This window comes from Pinus tabuliformis, chromosome 7 (assembly GCF_031772625.1).
Source record: "Pinus tabuliformis cultivar Carrire ecotype Pingquan chromosome 7, CPIR1, whole genome shotgun sequence".
In the NCBI taxonomy this organism is placed as follows: domain Eukaryota; kingdom Viridiplantae; phylum Streptophyta; class Pinopsida; order Pinales; family Pinaceae; genus Pinus; species Pinus tabuliformis.
Window position 1 is genome coordinate 1,343,802,664 of NC_142293.1, and position 27,310 is coordinate 1,343,829,973.

A 27,310-nucleotide genomic window follows, 5' to 3' on the forward strand; every position below is an offset into this window, starting at 1 on the left:
AGGTATGTTAACTTTGTTTACTAAAGCAAAGTCAAAACAATTGAGAAGGTGTTCTTCTTCATCAAGTTGCAGCAAGCAGGAAGCATGTCTAACCTCCCTTCTTCCCCTTTCCACTTCATTACTAACACTCCCTCATCAGCTGAGATTCATGGAAGAAGATTATGGTTTCATGGTGGTTCTTAATCTTTTAGAAGCCACATTTCTTGTCTAAACTCTTTTCATTTTGATCTACTCCCTAAACTAAGTAAGTTTTAAATAAACTTAGTGATTTTCCCCCCTCATTCACATCTCCCCCCATATTAACTCTAACTTTACTATGTAAATACCCTATATTACCTTTCCCCTACTAGTATTAACACCATGGTGTATAAACCCCAAATTTTGTATAAATATCCCTCCCCTGGTATTATAGCCAATAAGTTCTGTGTCAGGGATCAAATGGCATCTGGTCACGTTGATGAACCTAACCCTAACCCCCTCCCCTCCTCTGAATTCACTTGGCCCCTTAGAAAGCTTCATTTGCTAAAAGAAGTCTCATAAATAACCTTGTTTTACCTATACCCGCTTCATTTGCGAAAATAACCCAAAATACCCACTTTGTTCGCTTATCCAAAGTTTCGGCGCGTATATTTGATTTCTCAAAATACATTGAAAAACCTTACAAAGCACCATACCCCGATGGTCTTCTGCCTTAGCGTGCATCCCGAAAATAAATATTAAATAATACCGCGCTCGCGTCTGTATCCACCTATCATCTCACCCTCCCGACTACCGTCGGATCGGACCCACGGGATCCGACGGCCCTCATTGATATCGGGTTGGGCCCGACGTCCACCCTTTAGCACCCGAGAAGGTGACGAAGTGGTACGTCCGGCCTCTGCCACGCGTCCCCTTCTCGTTTTCTCGGGTCAGACTCTGACACAAGCCAGGCCGTATCATGACCGCTCCGAGAGACCGTAGCAGCTATGGCGCTTAACCGTAACTGTCAGAGCATTACCGCCCGGTTTGCCAGTGCCACATCATGCCCACGTCAGAGCCATGCCTCCAGCGCATCAGTACCTTTGTCCGCATCTGCGCCATCATATCTGCCACCGCATCATCCACATGGACCAATAGCAGCTCGCCACCTCACCCGATGATGTCATGCTGACGTCATCCGGCCTTGACCCACCGATGATGTCATGCTGACGTCATCCCAAAAAAGGTGCCAATATTGCCAAAAATCTATTTTTAGGCCAAAATTTCGCGTTCTTTCCACTTTTGGCAAAAAGCTCTACTGTTGTTTCTGCATGCTGCTCACGTCCAAAGTCCACCAACCTGCAGAACCTGACCAGGAGACCGGTGGAGCGCCATTTCCACAGTCATCCGTGACCATTGCCTACTGCTCACCAGGTATTCACACTTCCGAGCACACAAGTGGGAGCAGCTGCATCCTCCTCAGCTGCCAAACAACAAGCTACAAAGGCCACTGCTAGAGCATCTGGTAGAGGCAAAGGAAAGGAAATGGAGACAGAGCAACCGCATCAAGAGAAGGAGCAGTCACCTCCAGTGACTCAAGAGCAGGCAGATAAAGAAAGGCAGCAGCAGGCAGAGCAACAACAGCAATAAGAATTGCAGCAAGAAGAAGGGCCACATGAGGGACAGTGGCCCTTACAGCAAGAAAAAGTAGTGGATACTCCAACTTCCACTGAGCAACTAGAGCTCATCCCAAAGGCACAGAAGGAGGTTCACAGATCAAGAGCTTTATTGAGCAATATGCCTGAAGTGGCCACCAGAATGATCAATGTACTTAACCATAAAACAAGTTCTCAGTTAGCTACCATGGGAATTACAAACAAAACTGAGACTATCCAAATGGTCAGGAGGGTTCTTACTTTGAGAAATCTGGTGCAGACATTGGAAAGACGAACCCAGGATATGCCAACTGAGGTGAACAGGTTCATGGAGAGATTTCGGGTATTACAGAGCAGAGGACTCCCTAGCTTACTGAACAGCGCAGGGAGACTGCTCATTCATGAGCAGTATGCCAAAAGAGTGAATGCATTTGCCACAAACGAAATCAATGAGAAGCCCAGCAACTCAGAAGAAACAGGGCCAGCTACAGGACAAACTATCTACAACAAGGTAGAACATCTATTTTTTATAATGCATGAGATCAATCACCTGTTTGAGGTGGCTCCGAATTTTTTCAAAAATACAGAGGCAGAGGGGACTACGGATGCAATTCTCAGGCATCAACTCCCTACGCAAGACTGGTGGACAAATACAATACAGAAAATTTTATAAACAACGAGGCATTCACCAAATTTTGTTTTTAAAATATAAATTGTTATGTAAAGCACAGTTCAACAAAATCAGCACGCATTAAAAGTTAGAGCTGAGCCAACTCAGCAAAGCTGTTCGGTCACCACAGCAACAAGCATAGTCACAGGTGGCAGGGCCGAGAAAATACAGCGCAGCAAATATAAAGGCACATTTATCAGCATTAAAGCAAAGCGTTTCAACCGACTCAGTGACCTCCAAAGGTCAAAATATCCTCTGACAGACTTAAAGAGCATTTATGTTGCATTCAAAGCTGTAATAACTTCTTTTCTACTTTCTGAACAAAGTAATGAAGATATTTCTCCCTCAGATGACTCAATGCCTGAGATATTTTGTGTAAGCTTTCCTATAAAGTCCCCTTCGCATGAGTTTGCAAGGGTTGTTGTTGATTTCTCCTGAAGAAGTTCTTATGCTGTAATCCTTTCAGAAGTTTAATAAAGAAAGTGATGGAATTTCTCGGATTTCTGAGGTGTTGAATGCATTCTGGTGTTTGTTGAAAACTGCTGGATTCCTGTGTATCACACAATACAATAAGTCTCCGTAACTCTCTCTGTTATGTATTTTTGATTTGTTAAAATCCATATATGTTTCTAATTTTGAATATTTAGCAACAAGGAAAAAGAATAACTTTCAGGATTTATTCAATGAATACCCTGAGTTCAATCTGTGTTGTTAATGAATGTTTTCTTCAGCTGTACTCTTGATAAGTGTAATTCTTAATTGCTGCACTTTCAGAATACATCTTTCACAGTGACCTTCGTCACAGGAATTCAAGTTTGCTCCTGTGCAACGTATTTCACTTTCACCTCACCAGCTTAATAGAAAATTCTTAATTGCTTTCTGTTGGCTGACATGCCTCACCATTCAAGTTAAATTTGTTTGTCTGAGATACACAATCGGCCCTCCATTTTGAACACCACCAATCCTGCATTTCAAAGCATTTCTCAACTCCAGACTCCATTGCCCAATGATATATTACTCTCTAAACACTACATCTTAAGCCCTGAAAGAAATCCTTCAACCAAAACATAAACCAAAACCTGAGCATAATACCTAGCCTAAAACACCATCATAATAGAGACAAATCATAAAGAGAGAGCCCTCTCTGATTACAGTTTGGCTAAAAACTGTGATCCAAAGATTGGTAAGTGGTTACCCCGGCCGTATTCCCTTGGGAGTCATAGGGAACAACCTGGGTGATAACAGTATCAATTGTTCACTCGTTTATGGGGATTACAGGACATTATTGAAGATCTATGGAAGGTTTTTCATAATTATCTTACCCCATTACCTCCTTGCAGAAAAAGGGAATAAAGTTATAATGTGCAACCAAATGTCAAGAAAGTTTTGACAAGTTCAAATAATTATTAACAAAAGCTCCTATACTAAAAATTATAGACCCAAATAAGGAATTTACCATTTGTAATGATTCCTGTTTGGAAGGACTTAGGGTGCGTTGATGCAGGAAATTGAACAAGTGGTGCACAAAATTAAATACAATATCAAAACATCAGAAGACAGGAAAAACAATTGCGTAGACAAGAAGAGATTTCATAAATAATTTAACATTGGATACCATGTTTACTTATGAGTAAAACCTAGCAAAAGTACTCTCAGAACTACGAATTGTGCAAAGTTGGCACCATGGTTCGACGATCCTTTTGAAGTCTTGGACAAAGTGGGTGTAATAGCTTATCAGCAAGCCCTTCCTAGTCATATTAAAGTTCATAATATTTTTCACATGTCCTTATTAAAAACTATATTCATGATAGCTCTCATGTAATTTATTGGAGCTTGATACAGGTGGAACTCAAAGTAGACTTTCTGCGAGAGCCACTCTGTATCATGGATCGGAAAGAGAGCATGCTTCAGAATTTAGTCATTGCTTGGGTTGAAGTGAGATGGAGGCTCTTTACACCTGAGGAGGTTACTTGCAAATGAGAGGATACTATGGAAGAAGCCTACCCAACACTATTCAATAATGGGACAGTTGAGTATTAAACATCAAGGATGGTGTTATTTCTTTTAGAGGTGGAATATGTAATACCCCTTTTAATGGAGGAGCATCTAGGCCTAGCCAGCAATGTGATGGAGTGGTCACATGTTGTGGCTAATGAAAGTTGAAGAATGGGTTATTTAAATTGTATTAATTTCAATTATGTAAGTGGTTAAGTTGTTCCCTAATTCTGAACATAATTGGGAATAAAATGGCAAATGATCCTCCCTGCATGGAGATCAAGCCAAGTAGTCTAGTTTGTTTAAATTAGGATAAGATTTGATTTCTAAATATGTAATTTATTCCTTCAATTGAGAAGGAAACTGTTAGACAGGAGATATATGTAATTCCCTTTCTTTTCTCAAAGAAGAGAGGAGACAGGGAGAGGATTTGAGAGCATTTGTAAGCCTATGGGCAACATAGGAGAAGAAGGCCGCTAACTAGAATAATTAGGCCAGAGAGGGGCAGAGAGGCTAAAACTTGTAATTACACGTTTATGTGTGCATATACAAAAAAAAGGAATGAATCAGGAGCATAGTTATAGTGAGTGGATCATATGTTTTTGAAACAGAGGTCGTCGACTATGTAATCAGGCCTAAGGCTAAAGACTTTGTTATTTGTTTACTGTGAATAACCAGTGTTGTGAGCATAATTATATAACCAGGCCATGGAGACCTTGAATTCTTGTTTTATATAAATATTAGGATAATATTGATGTTGGCCTGTGGTTTTTCATGATTTTTAATGGAGATAATGTGTTAAAGGATCAGATAGCGAGCACATTCCATTGTTCTGGTTTCGGAGGCAGAGAACCCAAAATACACTAAGTATTGGGTGTAAAACACATTCGGATAGGAAATCTAGAATTCAAATCCTTTAGCTAAAGGTTTTGAGTACTATCAGGTCCGGCATATAAATCACATCACGCAGTTGTATTGATGCATGGAAAATGCTTATCCCCAAACCCTTGCGATTATGATTGCCGACATATATCGCATTAGTGTTCAGGAGCAGTGTTATATATTGCAAGCGACCATTGCAAATCACTGATAGTGATCAACGATAATCGCATCAGACCCTGCCAAAGGATAGCGCTGATATTGCAGACCATTTAGACTACCGATCGCCAATATAGCGATTAAATCTGAGCTATCCAATCAGCTAGATCTAGATCCACGGCTTAACACATATATTTGGTTTAAAAGATGTTAAAGCATTGTTTTAGCCTTTTCAAGAGTTTTTTCTGGTTCCAAAAGGTAAAAGCCTTGTTTAAGTGTTTTCCGAGTGTATTTTGGATTCCGAAAGGAAGAAGTGTAGTTTTTGAGCCAAAGTTGTGTTCGGCGGGGTGATTGTTGGGTCATTTTTGATCCATTTGGGGTTTTAAGAGTGAATGCATATAAAACACTTCCGATATACATATATGTGGGTATGAAGATTTAAAGGGCATTAAAGGGGAAAACAAGTCCAGATAAGGTATATTAGTTGTGGCAGCCTTAGGGTCATTTCATTTTTGGTATCAGAGAAGATTTGTGATTGAAATAACTGAAAAAAAGTTATGTGCTAGAGTATTTAAGCAGAAAAGAGGAAGGATCAGATTCTAATCTAACAGAAGGAAGATACACATAGGTGATGTGTAGCAGAATTGGCAGATGCAAGAGAAGAAATCCATTCAAAACACAGGTGACAACATAAGAAAGTGTGAAGACTGCAACAATATAGAACAAGAGAAGTTGTGCAAGGAGAACCAGATGTGTTCTTAAAAGCAGAGCAAGGAAAGCACTCTGAAGTGGTAGTGGACCTGAAGAATCCAATAAGAGATTGGACAGAGAGGATAACTGAAGTGTTCTAAAGAGAGAGTGAGAGATTGCAGAAGCCTAGAAGGAGAAAAGGTGTTGTTGAAGAGGAGGTTCCAGATACAGGACCATGATTACCAAAAGAATGAGTGAGGAGAGCTTAGTGAGGTAAGATCTCAGTAAGGAGGACTTGCTGTTACAGAGGCTTGTTGCTAAGGAGTGAGGAGCTCATGAAGGGAAAGGAGAAGAAGACGACTACTGATAGTCATAGTAGAGGTTTAGAAAGAAGCCATAGAAGAAGGAAAATGCCAAAGTAAATGGCATGAGGATGAGTCAAGAAGAGTTTGACAGAGAGAGAGCTGAGGTAGATTTCCAGATTGGAATATTGATGGAGATGCTGCAGAGAAGTGATGAAGACCAGAAGAATTGTTGGACCATGAGAAGGAGAGTAAAGAGGCAGAGGCTACAAGAGAAGAGAAATCAGCAAGTGAATTTAGAGATAGTAGAAGAGTTGAGAAAGATTGAGCATATATTGAGTGCTCAAGAGAAACCAGAGGAACTCAGAGAAGTAGAAGCAGAAATGGAAGTTTCCATTTGTAGACCAGAACAAGGTGAAATGTTGGGTGAAGAGGATAATGGGATATCAGCTAAAGATCTCATGAACTATTGTAATAGTTCAGAACAATTCAAAGATATGATAACAATGGAAGCAGATGAGGCAATGAAGCCTTGTGATTTTTATTCTCATAGTTTGTGTATGATTGCAGGATATGCGGAGAATGACGGACAGTCTAGTAAAATTGTCACAAACATGAATGAATCTCTTGAAGTGAAGTATGATGGAGAATTCCTTTTAGAGGAAGAAGGTGCTGATCTATTGTAGCAGAAAGAGTTCATAGATGAAATTTTGTTTGGTGTGAAACAATTATATGAAGTTGATATGGACCAGAAGTCTAATGAAAATGCCATAGTGATATCCCAAGAAGGTAAACAAATGAATTTTTTTAATGAAATTGATGAAAGAACTTTGCAATATGACAATGCAGAAGACAGGATAACTCAGGAGGATTTCTAGGAAAAGAATGAAGCTGAGGATGGAAGTTGTGATGAACTACTGGAAAGATTTCACATGGAAATAGAATTCTTGGAAAGACTACTCAAGGAACCTGAAGAAGAAATGAAGCTTTCAGAACATGATGGAGAAAAGGATATGGTTACTATGCATGATAAGGATGAACTGTCTCTAACATTTATAGAGTTAAGTAAATGTTTACAATCTTCAGTTAATGATGTGACTGCAGGTGTGGAAGACAACATTAATAAATATGATGCTGAAATCAGAGAAATTGAGCAGAGATTATTTGAGGGTGAGATGAAATATCAGGAGCAACAAGGAAGTTATGTCCTTAGAGACATGAAGGAAACAAAAGTATTAATCTAGCAAGATGAAGATGTAAAGAACCATCAATTGGAAATGGATGATCAGTTACATGAGAGTGAATTTGAGGAAGGCATTAGATTGCAAGTATAACAACTGGTAGCAGAATGAAGAATAAGAGATTAGTCTGACAGCACAAAGAAAGGCAAGTGAAGATCAAAGATACAAATGGAGAATGAAGAAAAGGGTCAAGTGGAAGCTATTGCAATAGAGGTGGAAAGGCAAACTGATGAACAAGTTCAGGGAACTCAAACAAATTAATATTGATATGTTAGAGAAGGAGAGAATCAAAGAAATGGAGTCATAGCAAGAAGGATCTGCTGAAATCCAAAATATCTATGATGGAGGATGGGTACTTGAAGCATCAAAAGAAGATGAAAGGTATTGTATTTTGAAAACTGAAAGTTGTTGTGTGTTTGCAAGTCATATAGACTTGAGGGAAGACATGCAGTTATTGGAAATTGTTATATTAACAAGTGAAGAGATGACTACCCACAATCATATGAAGAATAATGAGAAAGGTTACAGTGAAAAGGAGGATGGCAAAAGAATTATTGAGATCAAAGGAATGTTTGGAAAGGAAGAGATCCATTGATATGAATATGGAACAAAGAGTTTTCTTAGAAAAACTAATGAGGCTAGTACAAAGCAAATGAAGAATCTTATGAAGAACTTGGTGTTTCATAGTTTTGAAACTAATATGTTGTGTATAAATGCAGGATAGAATGACGTAATACAACTAATTCATGTTGTCATAAGGGAAAGGAAAAGCAAAGATATGGTGTTCCAGATGTTAGAGGAAGTAAATTCACATAACCTTGTGATGCAGAGGAAAGGGCAGTTGTTAAACATAGTTGTAGTGAATTATGCAGATATTAGAAAACTATTGAAGACTGAAGCCAAAGGAGAACAACTACTGAAGGTTGATATAGAAGACTTTGTAGATTTTAAACAGTTATTGAAGATCATTGACCTTGAAGAAAGCCAGAGAAAAGAAGGACTAAAGATAGATGTTGCAAACAATGAAGTTAGTAAAGATTGTGCAGAGCTTTTGGGAGAATTTCCAAATGAAGTGGCAGATTTGTGGCATAAGTCAAGTCTTTTGAAGAGGAGGCAAGGAAACCAAGGAATAAGTGATCAGACTATACAACCAGAACTGAATGAGAACAAAGTTGTCATGGATGACAAATATGTGAAAGAAGTTGTCAGAAGTGTTGGCATAATGAGGAAGCAAGGTAAAATATTTGTGTTTAATGAATTGATTAACTCTGATGAAGATTTATATGCAGGAACAAGGCAATGTGAATTCAATCTGAACCAAGGAGTTAATTTTGAATATTAGATCAAATTAATGAAGGGTGAGATCAGAATGCCTCAGAAATATGGAATGGTGTTGAATCTAAAGTATGGGAGTGTTGAACTAGCAATGAGTTCAAGAGATGATAGTAACATAATTACTATTGTACTACAAGGATTTATTGATGAAGAAGAGGCTGAAGATGACATTTCAGAAGCAGACAAGTATAATGCCATAATCCTTAAGAGTTCAGAAATGAAACTACTGGAAGAAGAAATATTCCAAGTAGCTAAACAAGTAGGAAGAATTCTGAGTTTTCAAGAAATTTGTGAAGTTACAGGTATGCTGAGAATTGAAGTAAGAAGTAGTGAAGTCATTGCAGAGGATCAATGGAGAAGGCATCTGTACATTTCAGAAATGTGTATGGAAAATTATCAGCACAAGGATTATGATGTTCTTATTCAAGAACACAATCAATCATAGGAGAATAGTATTCAACACATGAGAAGTGAAGTGGACAAAGAATTGGATGAGCTGTGGAGACTCATACAACAACATTCCAATAAAAGAAATACAGGGTAAAAGAAGAAAGGAAGATTGGCTAGAAGGAATGGTACAGGTGAAGGGAATGGAAAATTGCGAATTAAGATGAGCAAAACACCAATAAGATATGTGAAAAGGACAACAATAGATAGTGAGAGTATGGCTAATGGGACAATATAGCATATAGGAGGGAGACCTAAAGGACAACCAACAACAGCAGTAACCAAGGACAGACTACCAAACCAAGTACGAGATCCAGGAGGACACATATTAGAAGTACATGATCGGGAGATCATGATTAATTTAAACTTTGATAGTCTGATGCAGGAGCACCTAGGCCTAGCTAGAAATGTGATGGAGTGGTCACATTTTGTGGCTAATGAAAGGTTGGAGGAAGAATTGGTTATTTAAATTGTATTAATTTCAATTATGTAAGTGGTTAAGTTGTTGCCTAATTTTGAACAGAATTGGGAATAAAATGGCAAATGATCCTCCCTATGTGGAGATCAAGCCAAGTAGTCTAGTTTTTTTAGATTAGGATAAGATTTGATTTCTAAATATGTAGTATATTCCTTCAATTGAGAAGGAAACTGTCAGACAGGAGATATATGTAATTCCCTTTCTTTTCTGAAAGAAGAGAGGAGATAGGGAGAGGATTTGAGAGCATTTGTAATCCTACAGGTAGGGGCAGAGAGGCTAAAACTTGTAGTTACGCGTTTATGTGTGCATATACAAAGAAAAGGAATGAATCGAGAGCATAGATATAGTGATTGGATCGTATGTTTTTGAAACAGAGATCGTCGACTGTGTAATCAGGCCTAAGGCCGAAGACTCTGTTATTTGTTTACTCTGAATAACCAATGCTGCAAGCATAATTATATAACTGGGCCGTGGAGACCTTGAATGCTTGTTATATATATATATATATATATATATATATATATATATATATATATATATATATATATATATATATATATATATATATATATATATATATTAGGATAATATTGATGTCGGCCTATGGTTTTTCATGCTTTTTAATGGAGATAATGTGTTAAAGGATTAGATAGCGAGCGCATTCCATTGTTCTGGTTTCGCGTGTAGAGAACCCAAAATACACTAAGTATTGGGCGTAAAACAAATTTGGATTGGAAATCTGGACTTCAAATCCTTTAGTTGGAGGTTTTGAGTACTATAGGGTCCGTCATATATATCGCATCGCACAGTTGTATCGACGCATGGCAAAGACTTGTCCCCAAACCCTTGCGATTGTGATTGTTGACATATATCACATCAGTGTTCAGGAGCAGTGTTATATATTGCAAGTGACAATTGCAAATCGCTGATATAGTGATTGAATCTGAGTCGTCCAATCGGCCAGATCTAGATTCGTGGCTTAACACATATATTTGGTTTAAAAGGTGTTAAAGCGTTGTTTTATCATTTTCAAGAGTTTTCTTTGGGTCATTTTTTATCCATTTGGGGTTTTAATACTGAATGCATATAAAATGCTTCCGATATACATATATGTGGGCATGAAGCTTTAAAAGGCATTAAAGGGGAAAATGAGTCCCGATAAGGTAATTAGCTGTGGCAGCCTTAGGGTTGTGTCACCTTTGTTCCTATGTAAATATTCTTTGTTTAGATTCAACTATTTTTAGTTATGATGGAAAGAAAGCCATAGTGAACCTAATTTTAAATAAAGTATGGATATGTAATAAATATTTTTTAATAAAAAAGAATTGGAGACTTACTTTGGAAAGAACAATTGAGTTAACGATATCATTGATGAGATTTAATATGATTAGAAGAAGAAAACCTATTAAATCACTAAGTGTGGAAACAGCACAGAGTATGGTTGAATAGACCATTGTGGGAGAAAAAGGTAAGATACTTTTTTGAAATATAGGAAGAAACCTAGATAATTTTCTTTGCATACCCTAGAAAGCGAGATGTCGCTAAGGAAACTTTTTCTAGGGAAGCATGGCATAAAAATTCTTTGTCTAGAATCACAAGAGCTTGTTTATTCAAGGGTAAGGAGATCTCATCTCGGGGGAAATCGGTGATGAAGGTTCAAGGTTAGGTGGAAAGCTTTTCATCTCAATTAGTTCTAGTTAGTATTACAGTTAGAGTTTGTTGTTATTGATTTTTAAAATAATTTTTATGTAATTCATTATTTTTGTTACTATAGCACTTTTAATTAATATTAAATAGAAATTTATGGCGCATGGTGAATTATGAAAATAGTTATATATACTAGAAACATTTTTAAAGGAAAATTAGATAGATTAGGCATGAGAATCTAATGTATAGCTTATATATCCTTGAAGGGCTTGTGGAGACTAGAAATGATTCCCTAGAAATGTGTCCAGTCCCATTTATTGGCCGGTCTAGTTACTCATAATATATTTCTTACCTTTTCCAGATATGGCCTTGAATTTGGTGCTTTTCTATAAACATGTATTATGGTTGTGGATTGATAAAATAAATAGTTCAACCAGTGTTTAAAGACCATTTCCTCATTTGGTGAGTGAGCAAAAGTGATGTTTGAATTAATAAATTTATTCCTATAATTTGCAAACAATAAATTTGTATGGAAGTTGGGAACCGAGTGTGAGTGTGAATTCTTAAATGATCACGAAGGAATTTGGTTATAGTTTCCTTTAATTCAGTTTGAGTCAAGGGAGTACAACTCATGCTTATGAAGATGTATGACTCATAGAAGACGCCTCAGGGAAGTAGTGAATTGGTGCCTCTGTAGGTGAGTTTCAGAAAACGCGTACTAGAATGGACCCATCTCCTTAATAAATGGTAATAATTAGGTATAATACTTAAGTCGTGGTGGCCAGAGAAAACCCCACCAATTAAAAATAAATCTTGTCCTGAACTAGTAAGAAAAAAACTTTAGATGAAAAAAAATGAGGGGTCAAAAGTTTACATGTCTCAGATAATGGAATATAATATTTGTAAATAATATACAATTAAACCCAAATCTGACTTTAGCCAGAGTATGATCTAAATGATTTAAGTGATTTCATAGCACAATTGTAATTACGTGCCACGACAATATAACTACGTTCAGAAGGAAATGGAGCATATACAATCATTTTTCTGTTATTATAAATGAAAACAAATTCCTAACCAGCTAGTTGTATATTTATATATATACTATGTAGAAAAAGAATATTTTGGAGACTAAGTAAACTAAAGACATAGATAGGGAAAGATTCAATCCTAAATGATATTAGTGGACAATTTCAATCTAAGCAGCTGTCAGAATTAATTGATATGTTCGACCAACATATTTAAGTTCGTTAGGGAAAACATGCATATAATAAACTTTGAGAAGTATATGCACGAATATTTACTAGTACCAAATACATATAAATGCAGAGGGTTTCAAATTGTAATAAATTTTCTATGCTTACAGGATTCACAATGAAGTAACACTTTTTTTTTTCAATTCCAATGTATTTTTAAAAAAATCATAGAATAATGGAATTAATGGAACATCGGGATGAGCAGAAGCAAGTATACATAAGTAGTCATATAAAAGAAATACCCTCTAGGGTATAGATGAAAATTATAAGGTAAATGTATACATTTATTACATCCTTTGGAGTGCTTGCAAGTATAATGCATGTGAATAGTATTTATAAAATACCCATCACTAGAGCGAATGTATCGAATAGACTAGGAATAGGGTGAAGCTTATTAGTCGATAAATTCTATCTTAGATGGACCAGGTTAAGAGAGTAAGGAGTTAGCACAGTCTTCATACCTATACTTGAAACAAAACATAGGAAACAATACTTAAATATAAGCAAGAGAGTTTGATTGAGATGGAAAATGAGAATATATATACAAAATTAAGCATATGTTATAAGTAAATGAGTAAAGAGTATTCCTCTAGTAAGGGATATAATGAAAGATTCCTTTATATATGGAGAGAGGTCACAGGGCATACACAAAATTAAATGTCTAGACATTGGAACACATTTTGGAAAATTTGACATTAAAGGAGTGAAACAAAATGGAACGAGGAGGGAGGAAATTAAAATACCTGACAGAGGAATGTATTGGAATGACTCTCACACTCATTTGGCCCTACATGAAGTGAGAAGCCTAGAATATGATTCCATATCGGCTTATGAAACTTTCCCCTATGCAAGTGGAATCAAATAAATTTCCTAAGTTACCTAAGGAGGATGGGCTCTAATTAAGAAAAAAAATGAAACCTTGTTTCCCTGGAGATTTCCACAAATAAAAAGGGTTTGCAGCAGTAGTGCTACTGTGTGAATGTAATGATAACTTACCCAAGAGTGATTCTGAACAATGAAGGCTTGTGTACCTGCATGTGCGTTGAACATGGACCATCTTCCCTTGACAAACCCTAACTAGTAGATTGAACTGAGATTTGAATAAATATGAGAACAATGGAAAAAATTAGAAAAAAAAACTATGTTTATATAAATTTACCCTTATAAACCTTTTTTTAAAGTCGTTGCAAGTGAAATGATACAACATAGGGTTTATTTGTTGAAAACTAAAGAGGAAACCCACTCAAAACACCCCATTTGTTCAACAAATTGACCATAGAAGCAAGTCTGTGTGCGAACGTGGTCATTTGAAAACCAAAAGAAATTTCTCTAAAAAACCCAGATGTATATAAAGAGGTTAAGAAAGGCTGGGTTGTTGTAAAACTTCTTACCAGTGTTAGGTAGGGTGAGATTGATCTTGAGAGATGACCACAAGAATCTAGAGGGAAAAACCTCGAGCGTTACCTATTTCTCACCCTCATGGTGACACCGAGAATGCTCAGATGTGTGAGGTGTATCAATTTGGAGCCTTTGCATTAGAGAGATTTGCATTGCTCCTCGAAGGCAAGAAACTATTCGAATTTATTTTCTACCACTGAACAACGTAGAGTGTAGACTATCCCACAGATGACCAGCAAAAAATTGGCATTGAGGGTTTAGGGTTAGAGAAACAGATGGTGGCCCAGTGGATCGCACCAATCCATGTTGGCTTGATGGGCCCTAACCCAGGTTCAACGTTAATTAGCCAAGCAAATCCCTACACTACTGGCCCTTTCATCATCAATCCACGGAGCACAGACTGAAGTCTCACCTGAAGCAATATGGGGGGATGCAGGAACCAAGTTTCCACACCCAAAGATGGTAGTGATGTCGTTTTATACCCTAAAACTTCCATCTCATAGGTCGAAAAGCCTTTTAGGTCTTATTGATATACTTCTCTTATTCATCATTTAGACCTATGCGAAGGTCTATGATCATCCTTCGTGTACCTTATGTAGGCAGATTAAACACTTATGCGCCTCTATAATTACTCTTTACCTCTATTTTATCCAGATTAGGTTAAGTATTGAATAACTTCACATGCATTAAGATGCTTTTTGCGTAAAAAAATATTCTTACTTGCGTTCATATAACAAAGAAAAACATATGGATTTGCACATCAATATAGCATTAAAACATAAACCCAGTATTCATCATAACATAATCATATGGAGAAGTAAAACAGATCATACATAGACAATTCCAGAATAATTCTCTTTATTGATGTTTCATATCCTCTTTATAGACTGTAACCACCCTGCGCACATAGCTGCAGGGCTGCAGAATTCTACACTAGGCCTCTGCACACATAGCTGCAAAGCTGCCTCTCTCCCAGGGAAAATTTTAAGAACCCCCCCACATTTACATGTATAATAAATGGGCGAATCTCCATAGTATATAGGAAAAATGGAAGGCGATTTTATCAATAATATGATATGTATATATAATTTTTGGCGAATCTCTCACCAGGCATGGCGAATATTTTACTCAATTATAAAATCTTGTGTTTATTGAATACACAAATGAAATCATTGCATTTCTTTAAAATATCTTTTGAAATCAAAATTACAGAAATTACATATCGAAAACCTAGTGGGTGTAGGATAAAATTCACCCGTGCCATTCACAGAAAGCATGAGAAAAAACCTAATACTATATATAAAACCAAGAAAATTTCGAATTCATCACTTCTAGGGACCTCGTAACCACCCTGCCAATACACAAGTATGTTCCTGTTTGCAGTTAGAAAAATTACCCAAATTACAATCTGTTTACTCCAGCATATGTTGGAAAGTTATAGAAGGATGACTAATGCAATCAATCCATTCCTTTTAGCCCTCGATTTGTTTCAGTTTAAAACAGAAATATACAAATATACTTGTCCAATGTCTATGCTTTAACCATTCACCTGAAGATGTTTTTACAATATAATTTCCTAAGTCTATTTAATATCTTCATTATCATAAAAATCAACCTATATCCATCTTAACTCCACATCTACCACTCTTAGGGGGATGAAATCTATTTATCCCTCTGAGCACTTGGTAGACCCAGAATTAAGATGGATCTAAGATGATAGAATTTCCCCTTTAAATAGTCTATGCTCACATGAATACCATGGTATTACCATGGGTCAATACCATGCGTTATCATAAACCTGGAGCTTAAAAATTACTATTAGTAATTTATAAAAATTAATAAAATTAATAGTTGATTTTTATTTTATTTTTTCTTTTAACCAAGGTAAAATGTTTAACATACATTAAATTACAACATCCATTTTTACTCTTGATCAGATCAAATATTTTTTCACTCTATGCTAGTTTGCATATCATGATATTTGATACCTCTCTAGGGTTAGTAGATCCAGAGTAAAGATGGATCTATGCTGGTTTAATTCCCCCATTTAAATAGGCTACATTCCAGGTGAATACCATGGGTCAATACCATGTGCCATTTTGGTGAATACCATGGGTCAATACCATGTGCCATTTTGGTGAATACCATGGGTCAATACTATGTGCCATTTTTATTTTTATTAATACTAATATTAGGGTTAATAATGTTTTTTTGCATCGTATTAATAACAATCTAGTCCATGGTATTTGTCCCATAGTATTTTTCCCATAGGTTTCACCTAAATATAACGCATCTTTTGAGTGTTCATAAATATAAGGTGACTTATGGAGTAAATATAAAAAAATGTTTTATTTGTTTACCATACCTCCACTTTACTTATATTTTTATTTGTTTACACCCTTGCATGTATATAAGGCGACTTATGGAGTAAATATAAAAAATGTTTTATTTATTTACCATACCTCTCATTTATTTATATTTTTATTAGTTTATCGTACCTCTTTTATAAATATGGTATTTGGACCTTTGGCCCATAGGATTCACTTAAATAAAACATATTCTTGAAAATGGGCGAATGGATTCACTTAAATAAAACCTATTCTTGAAAATGGGAAAATGGAAGGTTGTAACTCCTAATTTCAAGGGCTAAATTTACCTTTTTTACCCTCTCCCTTAAAATAAGGTTGGCTATTTGAGGTGATTTTTAAAAATGTACTATGATACAAAATATTCACCCACTAAAAATTTAAAACCCCTTAATTTCGCCAAAGGGTGAACATTCGCCCCTAAAATTTTCTATGCTCTCTCCTATGCTAAGACTCTTTGCTCTTAGCTCTCACATACCCATTATATAAACATAACAAGACTCCACTGAACTTCAAAAACTTCCTTAGACTCTTCTAAGTCTTCCCTTTTTATACAATCCCATGGTCCGCGGACCATGCATGGATCTCTTAAAGTTGACACAAATTTCATATATTGAGGGCGGAAACCCTTATTGACTCTTTACATCTTCACGCTTTGCGGCCACAAAATGTGGATACTTTACATTTCTTATGCAAAACTTGGGCTTTTTGCCCCAAGACTTGGGCTTTTAACCCCAAAAATGACCCTAGGGGACTTGTTCCCAACAGGCCCCCAACACAAATATGGTGACTCACCCCCGAGTCACTCTACTGGCATGGAGATCTTATCGTGAAGACCTCCTAGCTCTACTTGTACCACTGCAACTTCAGTAGCACACTGCGTCACTGCCTACTTAACCTGTTCCATGAGCTTCTCTGTTGTTGGTCCTGCAGTATCTGCCTTGATTTGCTATTATGTTGTCTGCAGTTTTGCCAACTTTCCTTCAATGGTGGTCGTGAACACATAGGCTTCATCTAGCCAAGGCCCTAATCTGGCCTTCAGTACTACCTCCCTGTGCTATGTTGTGTCCACCTGCTCCTTCAGTGCCTTTTCTTCTTGTAGCTTTTCCAACCTCTGTGTAAGAGAGATGGTGCGTGCCGTCACTTTGACCTCATCATACCTCTGTTGTAATTCCCTCACCTTGGTCTCTAATCTCTGTAGGTTTGGATCTTTGTGCACGCTCCTAACTACTTTGAGCGACTACTCGAAGAACGCAGTGCAATCTATCCTTGCGGCATCTACTGTTTTAGTTGCATCTTCGATAGTGGCCTCACATTGCTCCTTGACCTATGGTGGAGTTGAAGGTTGGGCCCTCAACTCAAGCTCTGTGATCTTAAGGTTCAGCTCAAACTGAACCTTAGCCAGCTCTATCCTGGCATTGCACACACCTGTAGCGAGCTTCCGAATTCTGGCGTCGACCGGCACATCCTCTGGGATATGCAATTTTGGAATGGATCTACATGCTTCAGCTACCATGAATGTGGTGCACTCATTCTTCTCGATAATCTTCTTAACGAGATCGATCATGGAAGTCTTCTCTGCAAACATTTGTGCATTGTTGAATCACTGATCATATTCAATGCGCACTGTTCTTGGGCCTGAAGTTCCGCGATCACACCATCTTGCAAGGTGTGAATGGCTTCACTTGGAAGTGCAGCCAAGTTCAACCCAACCCTTTTTACAGTGCTAGTGGTGGCCTGGTCCACTTTCTCTTCTGTAGTCAATTCTCCATCCGATAGTGCAACGTCTCGAGGATCCATAGGGCGAACCATCTCTACTGCTTTTGAGGTTCCTAGCACCAAACTAGTCAACACCACGCTACCCTGCCCTACACTGGTCTGAGAAGCCTCGATCTACAGCTCGCGTAAACCTGTCTGAAAAGCGACAAAGGCTTATTTTTGTTTTTACTCAAACTGCTGCAACAGTTCCATCGTAGCATCTCTTACTATGCCCCAATGTCATTCATATCACCTTCCGTCAAAGTGATCAGGTCAAGCGAGGATTTACTAGCCTTGGACTTCTTACGTGACCCTTCTCTTTCCTACTCCATAGTGCGCTTAACACGAAATGGAGTAGTCTCCAGGTCTATACCTGCCTATCCTGATTGCTACTCTTCATCCTCCATCTGTTGTGAAGGGGACTTTTGACTCCTGTTAGAGTCACACTCTTCCTCATATTCCTTCTCTTCTTCCTGCTCCTTACTAGCATGCTCTGCTTTATCTCTTTCCTCAGCCTCCTTTTTCCTCTTGTTGGCAAACTGCTGCATCTTCAACAAAGCCTCTTTATTCTTCTGCTTTCGTTTGGACTTGCTAGATCTCGTGGATAAATCTGAGGTTGTGCACCACTCTGATGGCCAGCAATCGAGGACCACTGTGATTACATCGTTTGTCAGTAGGTATGGAAGATCATACCATTTTTGTTCAGGGTCGTTCCGTGCCCGCATGGAGACACAGTGGAAGTTCGCCTTGAACTCCACATATTTTGCCCACTACTCAAAGACAGTTGGTGATAACAGCTGCTTGCACTTTATCGTGGCACAAATGCTTGATTCCATGAGTGCCCAAAATATCTTACTGTCCTTGACCCTTTCGTGGTCCCTTATGGCCCAGAGCAAAGGAACTTCGATGCTTCTGGTAGATTGGATGTGATTAGAGGAAACTGACTATCCTCCGGTAATTCCCACGCGACCAATACAATTGATAGTAGCAACCATGCATAATGGAAGGTCTTACTCTAGTCTTGTGCTTCTCTGTAGTTTGGAAGGAACTCGCTACAAAGGTATCACACCCAATTGAATTGTAAGCCCTCTGCACATTGCACCTCTAATGACACAACCGATGCCGACACTTCATCTGCACGACACATCCTCATTATTTTCCCAACTAGGATATTAGTGGCTACCTTAATCGCAGGGTCAGTTATGGCTTCTTGGCAACCTTGAACTTGTCCTTCATTCTTTCAGCGAGGTTGCGCTCTCCTGTCTTTCCGCCAAATGCTTTGGCCAGATTCAACCATGAGTGTGGTAGCAGTGTGATCTTATGGATCAGCATGTTGGTGATCGGTATCGATTCTCCTAACCATAGGCACCCATCATGCACCAAGCATAACAGTTGTTTGATCACTATCAACGTTATGGGCATGTGGTTGTAATGCAGCACCCATAGCAAGTTCAACAGTCCTGCCTTGTCCACCCCTTTCATCCACTGTCTCGTCTTCAATGCGGTCACACCAAAGTCTTTATAGAAGACTCGGTACATAAATGTATCAGTCGTGTTATCAGGAAATATAGTGTCCACTTGGAGCTGCTAGTCCCACTAAGATTGGTAGCTATCTTAGAAACAAACAAAATAAAACTACTTTCGCTTTCCTTTATGAGAAGTAGATAAGAGGGGAACAAAGGACACCAACCTCAGTGTTGCACTTGGTTCCTTGCTTGGTTCCTCTCCCTTCTGAGAGATCCTTGCCGCTTTTCCTTCATATACCCTGCTTCAAAGAGCACCTGTGGAATCAAAGCAGCATAATACTATCGAAGAATAGAGATCTATAATCATCAACAATATAGGACCAGATATATATTGACCACACAAATGCATATATCATCAAACATACAAGAATGTGGAGGAAAACTTGAATAGCTTTATTAATATCAAGAATAGAAAAGAGGATTACAACCAATTGTTTTGACCCAGTGTCATCCTCCCAACATGAAAGCCCTTCTTCACCTCATGAAAAGCTTAGATCACCCAACACTATGATATTCCACCAAGAAACCAATGGCACTTCCTTACAAGATACAAAATTCCAACCTCCGGATCTTTGGGATGAGGGATCCATATATAGATGATTGCAGGGGGGTGAGTCAGCTTTTGGGATTTTCATTAGTTTCCTCTCTCTGATAGTTCTTGATTCCACTTGGAGATTGATGATCTCCTACTCATCCCTGGGCGAATTCAGAGAGGCAAGTGTCATAGGAGAAGTTTCTGGAAGATTCTATGATAATCCACCTGACAAACTATCTTTGCCATTTGTCCATTCTCGCCCATTGCACCCTACAGAAGGGCCTTTTAGTATGCATCGCACCCTTTACACTGGGTAGGTGGGATGCATCACACCCTTAGCACTGAGCAACTTGTATGGTCCAGTTTTGACAAGTTCTGAGCATTTTCATATGGAGAACTTCTAGGAGATTATGTAATTAGCTGACCTTGTTCCTTTAGGTTATGAAACAACACTTTTAGGGACTGAGGAGACCTTGGTTTATGGACATGTATGATTGGGGTTGCAGTGCCCAAAAATGTCTATAACAGTTGCCCCCTAAAGCATGAAGTCGTTAATCTTTTGATGTCAGGTGAAATGGTTTATCATGAGGATCTGAAGTTTTTTCGAGTTGGAAGGCGACCTGTAATAAGATACAATACAAAAAATTATTTCCATAATATTTTCATGATCTAGCTGAGGCAAGAATTCCCATGCTCAACTTTATAAATTCATTTTCATGTACATGAGATAGACAACTGTCTATGTGGTAGACTGATGATTCTGATACATTCATCATCCTTTGATTCAGATGATCATCTGTGCAGCAATGATGTACATGTGATGTCTTTATTTTCCTGAATATATCGCAGCCCAGATGGACGAAACTAGATCCAGGGTCCTCAAACTCGTTCAATCTTCACTCGAAGTACAAGTCGATCCATGTGAAAGATGTTCTGGAGTCGAACATGGAAAGACATTTCCTGCTTACCAGCCAATGATGTAAGCTGTTAACAAGCATGAGAAGAATCATAGATAATGATGCTAACCCTCAAGGTACTACAACACATGTTGCGTGGTGTGAAAAGGGACTTCGCGTCGAACACCACACAAAATATTTAAGTCGAAGGCCATTGATGTAAACCTGTCGCCAGAAGTGAGAAACTTGCCATTGAGGCATGCAAGTTTCAAAGTACTGAAAGGGTTGTTCCTAAGTCGACTTCTTGGATAATGAGCTGATGTCGACAAGAAGTGACCCATCGTAGGAGGGCCTTAATGAATCCCACATCTACGACACAGAACAGAGTAAATGATTTTGTTGGTGAAAACGATATGATGATACAGGGTTTAGGGTGGCGGTCATGAAAGAATGGAGCGTGAATGTATTGCAGCAGATGACACACAAGTGAATTCTCTCAACGACTTCTCTTGAACATACTGGCGACACTGACATGGATTGGTAGCGATAACCCCAAATATGGATGGTGCAATGGACCAATGGTGATATGACTAGTGAACGGAATAACCCAACCCGACTCAGACGTGGAGTGAAAGTGTCATGTTCAAGAGCAACTTGCTACCAATAAAGTTTCTTCAAATTTTCTTCCCAATTTTCCCCAGTCATTGCTAACTAGTACCTCTTTATTTTTGTCAAGCTTGAGGAGGATAACATATGCTTTCTCTATAATTTTCCATTTAGGCAAACCCGTCACTATGTTTTAACGAGCTTAGCGACAGTGAAACTCGTTCTTGTCTATATGGACAAGTTTGTCTCTATTGGTTTGAACGAGTTTAACGACAAAGATAACTTGGTCCTTTTCAATTTTAGAGAGTCTGAAAGGGACGTAAAGGAAACTCCAATAATATTTTTCGTTATATAATCCTTTAAGTCCGAAAAAGTATAAAATAATACGAAAGGGATGAATTTTCGATAATTTTAATGAGCCGAACAAAAAAAGCACTCAATATTTTTGTGTAATAATCCCTCAAGTCTAAAAATATTAAAATCTAGAGGAGGGATAGCACTCCTGGTAGCTTTAATGAGCTGGAGAGGCCAACTACTCAGCAATATTTTCATGTTTTACGAGTCAGATGAAAATAGCTTAAGGGAGACTCATTTTTTGAGGAACGAGTGATAATTTCAGGTAGTAGCTGATTCCAGGTAAGGTTTGGAATTTTCCAATCACGGAAATGTCAAAAGGATGGCTAACAGGATCACTCTTCGCAGTTGTTCCTCAAAAAGGGTAAACAATCAAATGGAGGTGAATGATGGGCTAAAACAGAGTGGAGGTGATGATGAGAAAATGACCAAGGCTCAAGAGCTGATGACAATGCATTCACAATGGTTATTTACCGGAGATTGGTTCATTTTTTAATTAGCTTAAACTCTGGGGGAAACATTTGCTCATCACTTAGGTTTAATTTTTAACGAGCTTGAACTTCGCATAAAAACTGCTCATGGCTAGGTTTATTTTTTAACGAGATTGAACTTTGCAGAAACATTGCTCATGATAAGTTTGCATGCCCCTAACATAATAACGCAAATCGAGGTGCATGCCCCCCAAGCTTCATTGCATTCATTGTGGTGGTTGGAATGAAGGTTTACCTTCGAGATCTTTGAAATACTCAACTTGGATTTTACGAGATCATAATCAAAGACTCGATTTGGAATGGGAGTTGTTTCATTTTTTAATGAGGTTGACACAAGACATGAATTGTCCTCAGAATTCACTGTATTTACAGTATTTGATAGAAAATAAAAAACAGAAGGATGATTAAGGTCACTGGAATAATCTTAGTGGTAATTTGGAAGATGGGAACGATGGTGGTGATCTTCCCATGGTGCCCCATCAATCATCATTGACTGAAAAATTCCTTCGTCTGTAGAATGTACTTGCAACCAAGGATCTAAAGGGGTACCATATTTCTTAGACCTATCTATCCAAATGCTTCATGAGCGTTGATTTGGGTTTACCTCCCATGCTGAAAACATTGATTGCTACAAGATTTCTATTGGGCTTGGAAGCAATACCTGCAGATGATCCATGTTAATATCGTTTTCAGAGATCTTTTGAATAGAAGATATCATATTGCAGGTTCCCACTGTTGCCATTTTTGCTAGATTGATTGGAGGGAGTAGGGAAAATGTCCCCATTAATATAGGGTCTTTTAGTAGGCCTACTCTAATATTTTGAAGCAAACGAGGGCTTCCGTGGGTCATCAGAATGCTTCCCGTAACTTGTGAACTGTTGGGGAGAAATGTTTGTTGGTCGACGATTGTAATTCCTCCTTGAAAGGGAAACGCAATCTTCCTGAAGTAGGTCGACACAATGGCTGCCATAGCATATATCCAGGGCCTTCCTAGTAGGATGTTGTAATCGAGGTTTCCATCAATTACTTCAACATCTATTTCTATTGTTTTTCCCCCCAGTTCGACTTACGAGTTACTTAAAATCCCATATGGGGTGTACGTTCATCCATCAAATGCTTTTAATGTCATCGAAGATTGTGACAAGGGTGGAGATCCTAAAGTTTTCCAGAAACTCATCGACATAATACATGTAGATGCCCCCTCATCAATAATTGCTCGATGAACAGTTTTGTTGAGGGCTTTCACTTGAATAAGGAAAGCTAGTTGAGCTGGTAACTGAGGGTCATATCCTTTGTGATTAAAGGACACAAGATTGGAATCCGTTGGGTCAATCCCACCTATCGCTGATAATAAAGCATTCTTTTGGGGGGGGGGGGCAATTTTGCAGTACCTCAAGTGTCGACATAGTGGATGGCGATTGGGCCAGATCCTCCACTATATTGTAATGTTGTGCTGCTCTAGCACAAGGATTAAATATCGATTTGTGTACTACTCCCTTTGGCGGCATTATCGTTAGTTCAGGAATGATGGGTGGCACAACTTCGGTCGAAGTTGTTGTCGAAACACTAGGTTGATCATTAGCCTTGTTGTCTGACAGCGATGGATTCTCGTAATCTTTATTCCTTGTCGATATCAAAGCATCGTTTTGCTGCTTTGAAATCGAAAACATTAGCACTTGGTACGGGGAAGCATTGTCACTAGCAACCAGATTTGTTCCTAGATTTGGGAACGGATCAATCAATACCGCTGAGGTTTTTGAATTCTTAAAGAATTTTCTAAGCTCAGCTTTATATGGACACTCTCTTGTCCAATAATCCTCATCACATATAAGGCATGGACGATTTGGTTTCTTATCTCCAGAAGGGTTTGCAGAAGATTTTTCAGGGGATGACTCCTGTTTCTTCTTCTTCCCTTTCCTTTTCTTCTTGCCTCCTAGTTGCTTGGTTTCTTTTCCTTTGTTAGTCGATACGACATTTACTTTCGAGGTGAGAATTTCTTCATTTTCATTTTGACCTGGAACCGTACGGGCCTTCTTTGAATTAGCCTTTATGGTTTTCGTGCTGGTTGTTCCTATCACGCCGTCTGCGACATGAGAGTATTTGTTTGATTTAGGAGAGGGAGGAACGGAAAATTCCGGTCTAGGAGCGTCAGGGATTTTATCGTAGAGCGTGCTAGACTGAGTATAGATCAAATCTAAATATTGCACACGAGCAATGACTTTCTCTTCAGCGACGACTCCTCCCTTTGCCACATTTTTTGTAATAGAAGGTAACAATGACTTAATAAACCATTCAGCCAACAGCTAATCAGGAACATATGTTTTTACCATTCTACAATGATGTCGCCACTCATGAATATGATCAGATATGTAAGTGGCCATCATTTGCTTGAAATTGGTAAGAAGCTCTGTTCCCGTTTCATAACTTATGGGTAACTGAAAATGGGTTAAAAAGGTTGTGGCTAGGGTGTTGAAGTTATCAAACGAAGCTCTAGGCAGTGTGATGTACCATTTTGCTGCTGGACGAGTTAACGTTCACTGAAAAATGCGAAGCCTAATCGAATCATCATTTACAGTGTTAGATGAACACCACAGATGAAAGGTCATCACATGATTCGATGGGTCTTCACCTGGATTTCCATTAAATTTAGGAATATTTAACAGAAGTTTATGAGGAATCGCTGGCCACCAAGGGGCATAAGCGATTGGATAATTTGTTAGCCGATTTAGATTTGGTAACTCTAAAGTTGCCACGAAGGGCAACTGTTGATTCAGGTTCGGTGAAGCATACCTAGAATAAGATGGGATCGCCTGAGCAGTGGGTCTTTGCATACCAGCATAGTGCATTTGATGTTTATAACTTTGGTAAGGTTGATGGGCATAACCATTATGAAATGGTTGATGTTGATCGTTTTGAATATATGGCTGCCTGTTACTTGCAAAGACTTGGTTCTCAGATCCTTGGTAAACTTGTTGGAATTGTGGTTGTTGATATTGCACTAGCCATGGTTGTGAAACCATGTGCTGTTATCCAATATTGGCTATTTGACCAAGATGAGGGGTAATGGTACTCGTTTGAGCCTGGGTCACTCCAGTTAAGGAGCCACTAATCGATGATTGTGGTGGCGTCGTAGGGACAAGGGGCTGTTGGATTGCGACCTGAGAGACTTGAGGTTGGCATACAACAGGAAATGCTTGTACTTGCAACACCGTCACAATAGCCGGTGTAGTGGGGATATTTGACATAGGCAGACTTTGTTGCATTGAGTATACAACTCTTGGTTGTTGAGGCAGTATTGGCATCCAACCACTGGATGTAATTCCAGCATAACCTGAATTCTGTTGTGAACTCTCGTATGTTTGTTCTCCCAGAGGAGATAATGAAAGGGAATATTGCCCCCCATACGGCGGTAATCTGGTGCTTAAGGGAATGATTTTCCTTTGAGGACCAGACTACCCAAATTGACGTTGTGAAGGATCAATTTGCTGAGACTCAACATAAGGGATTCCAGATATTTTTCCGGACGAACAAACAGGAATAGACCATACCATCGAAACAGCCCCTGGATGGATTCCATCCAGTGATTGAGAGCTAGTTGCAACAGATGGTACGCCAGCGAACATTGTTGGAGTGACAGCAAGAAGTTATGCCGCTGCTGTGTCAGATGACACAGTCCTAGATGTCGACGGTTGTTCAAACATATCTAGTCTATCCAAAAGATTTCCTAGCGATTCTACAGGAACTTCTTATAACGGTAGACTAATTTCTGATGAAGAAGGATATAGGGTGATCCCAACTCCAAAATGCGACAGAGTACTAGATGGGGGATCCTCCACAATCTCTTCTATAGCAATCAACCCAGGTGGAAGAGGTAGACCGTCAGATTTGTAAAATATTTCCAATGATGAAGAAGGTATAGATTTTGCAGCGATAGATGTTTGGGAAATAACACCTTTTGAATCAGCTATAGATGGAGTCAGTTCGGTAATAGAAGTGTTTACCTTCACACTAGGATCAGTTCTACTGTCCTCTGGTGGCTGCGGAACGTATTTCGTAGAGGCAGGGATACCAGAAATGTTTGGAGTAACCAGAGTCTGCGAGTGTGTCGAAACACTTGTTCCAACCAGACTAGGGGACTTTGAACCGGTTAAACGAGTTCGCTTTGTCGGGAATAGTTTTGATTCTGGAGACAAAGATGGTTGACTCGTAAGTCTACGCGAATGACGGGGTTTTAATTGACTTTCCTCCACGATTGTTGATTACTCAATTGACTAAAAATATACGGGGGAAAATGTTTCTGAATAAAATGAATTTTTGACGCTTTGACACAACTTGTTTTTTCAATTTTTAAGAGTCGAGAAAAAACAAAAGATGACTCTATTCGCCTTCGCTTTTTCATGAGCCTAAAGTGACAAGTGCTCAGATCGACCTTTTCCTTTAAGGAATCTGAAAAGGAATGAAAGAGACTACTCTGGAAATCTAGACAGAGGGATTACCAAACCAATTGCAAAACTGGAGAATACTTTTTATGGTACAGCAGTCAATCTTCCCAAATGCTCTGTTCAGTGGATTGCAATCGATAGGGCTGTAGACACGGCTTCCTATGGATAAAGGATATAGCCTATTGTGGTCTCCCAATATATACTCGACAGTACGTGGGAGCACAAT